At 35.7% G+C, this 2,689-nt stretch overlaps 1 non-coding gene across 1 annotated transcript; it reads left to right on the top strand.

The window, feature by feature from the left end:
* Positions 1-1,962: 1,962 nt before the first annotated feature.
* Positions 1,963-2,034, top strand: Trnac-gca (transfer RNA cysteine (anticodon GCA)). Its single transcript has one exon. It is a non-coding gene; the product is annotated as a tRNA-Cys (tRNA).
* Positions 2,035-2,689: the final 655 nt, after the last annotated feature.

Genomic DNA, 2,689 nt, shown 5'->3' with positions numbered 1-2,689 from the left:
CAAAAACGGTTTTATACGATGATGTAACTTTGTTCCGCACTTCATTAGAACATTTTACTCCTATTGCCCATTTTACACATAAGCTACAAAATCAAACGGATGGAAATAAAGCAAAACAAAATATCAAAACATTCCGTACACGAGTGTACCACTTAATTTTCAGTACATACACGAACAAAATCTGTATTCGGGAACGCACCTATGATTTAAAAAACGTGCCGTCAAAACCGAAGGGATTTTAAAATGGATTACAATAAAAAAAAATGTTTGCAAAGCCTAACGCAAAAAGCTGGATAATGACGTTGTGAAGGGCAGAAAACAGAAGGCTTATTTCCACTACCCGTGAAGACTTTTCAAAAGACAGCTGGGACTCATCAATTTAACGTGTTTTTTGAAACACGTAGGGTAAGGTAGTTACCCCATCCACGGATCTTATGACCGATAAATGCAGCAAGAATGTACCTTATAATTTGTTTTTTATTTTTTTCATGACTGACAATAAAATCGAATATATTGTTGGGACCATATTTTTATTTATTCAACTACTAGCATCCGCCTGCATCTTTACCCGCGTTCCGAAGGAACAGCTTTTTGCACATGGATGAAAAGTAGCTTATAATAAACTATTTTAATAAAGAGGTAGAAGTTACATATTACTACCATGTTTCATCAAAACTCATGCAGTAGTTTTTGATTGAAAGAGTAACAAATAAATTTCGTGTTACTCCCAAAACATCAATTGCACGAACTCAACCTTCTGCGTCACCCCACTTCCTACCTACTCACCTACCTCCACACGTTTGAATTGTATCTACGTACAGAACCCGAACAATAGGGTTCCGCTCGATTACTGCGCGGCGTATGTGTTGCATCTCTTGTGTAACTGGCTTTAAATATTGTAGCAGTTTGTTAAGGCTCTTTCTGTTTTACGTAAAGAATGGATAGAGTGAGGAATAAGTACGTAAGAGAAAGTTTGATAGTGGCTCCGGTGACTGCGAAAACTATGTGGAAATCGGCTGTAATGGTATGTGCATGTGATGCAGAGGAATGAGAGTCATGTTGTGAGGAAGGTGATGAGCATGAATGTGGATGGATATAGTGGAAGACGACCAAAGAAACGATGGATGGATTGTGTTAAAGTTGACGTGGCTAGGAAGAACGTTTGTTGTGAGATGACGGCTGACAGAAGAGTATGGAAGAAGAAAACATGCTGCGTCGATCACTAATAACAATTGAGCTAAAGGCAGGAGGATGATGATGATGATGACGTACAGAACCCGAAAAATAGGGTTCCGCTCAATTACTGCGCGGCGTATGTGTTGCATCTCTTGTGTAACTGGCTTTAAATATTGTAGCAGTTTGTTAAGGCTGCTTCTACTTTCTGTTGTTCCTTAAGTGAGTACTGGGCCTTAAGAAAATGGTGTGTTTTGATGTTGTAAGTAAATAGATAATGTGTAATGATCATTTTTATTTTTTAGTAACCATTTAGTCCCTGTGTTGACTTCGCACACCCGGATAAATATGTCCCCTCCCTGTAAAGCTATGATTTTTTAACTCTGTCTTTTTATCTAACTCGACCCCAACTGAAATTATCTACTTAGTAAAAAAACTAAAAACAAAGTTTATGAAACTTTAAAAATAAAATACTACAACAAACAAACACAAATTGTGAAATTGTTATGTCAGCGAATTGAAAATAGTGCTAGTTAAACAACATTTTTACCACACCAAACAAATTATTGGCATAATATTTTATAGCTAAAAATAATACTGACATTTTATGAATATTTACAAAGTCACGTTTATTTATCGAGATTTTTTCTTTCAATCACTTTACTTCAGCAAAATAAAATTCATTCCGAAAATATTGGTCACTTCTTGAAAACTCCTAAAAACAAAAGAATAACGCATTTGCTCACAAAATTGCGATTCTAGTATCATTTTATGTTTTGTTAATGCATCGGGGATATAGCTCAGTGGCAGAGCAATCGACTGCAGATCGATAGGTCCCCGGTTCAAATCCGGGTGTCCCCTAGAATATCTTTTTTGTTCATCAGACATTGTTATATGTATGTATGAAATATATTTTTTATTTTTTCCGATGATTTTTATGTATTTCTGGTTATTGAATCAAAGAGCCTCATTGTAGTATTAATAATTGATTATTTTTCAAATAATATTAAAAAGTCATCTATTTGAGAAACCTTGTGCAACCTCACTGTTTTGTTCCTATTTGAACTAGCGTGAAATCACGAGTAACCTGCTAAGTTTAAATGTTTTATCTCAAGAAAGCGGGTGGGTCATTCTGGTGTGTGTAAGTTACATGCACATTTGCGTTGTACAACTCTGCGATTCGAACACTACTGAGCACTCCTAAGCTTACGCATATGCCTGCATATTTACACACGTACCTAAGTACGAGTCACCCGCTTCCGTGATATAAAACATCTATTATCCTTGAGAGTGGCAAAGTCAAGAAACCAGACATAAAAATCCAGAAAAATAATCCCCAAAGGAAACCACTTTCTGTTCTTTAAATCCAGAAAGAAGAATCACCGGTTAAAGTATACCGAACAAATTTTAATTTCAGAAACTATAAACTAGAAGCCATAAAAACCGACCACCTCTAAATAATTCAAGAATGAAATTTTCTCCTTAATAATTGATGTCGGACTTTGTCGAAAAACGA

Source organism: Helicoverpa armigera, chromosome 15 (genome assembly GCF_030705265.1).
Source record: "Helicoverpa armigera isolate CAAS_96S chromosome 15, ASM3070526v1, whole genome shotgun sequence".
NCBI classification, from domain to species: domain Eukaryota; kingdom Metazoa; phylum Arthropoda; class Insecta; order Lepidoptera; family Noctuidae; genus Helicoverpa; species Helicoverpa armigera.
The sequence above is the reverse complement of the archived record's forward strand: the minus strand, read 5'-3'. Positions and strand labels throughout refer to the sequence as shown.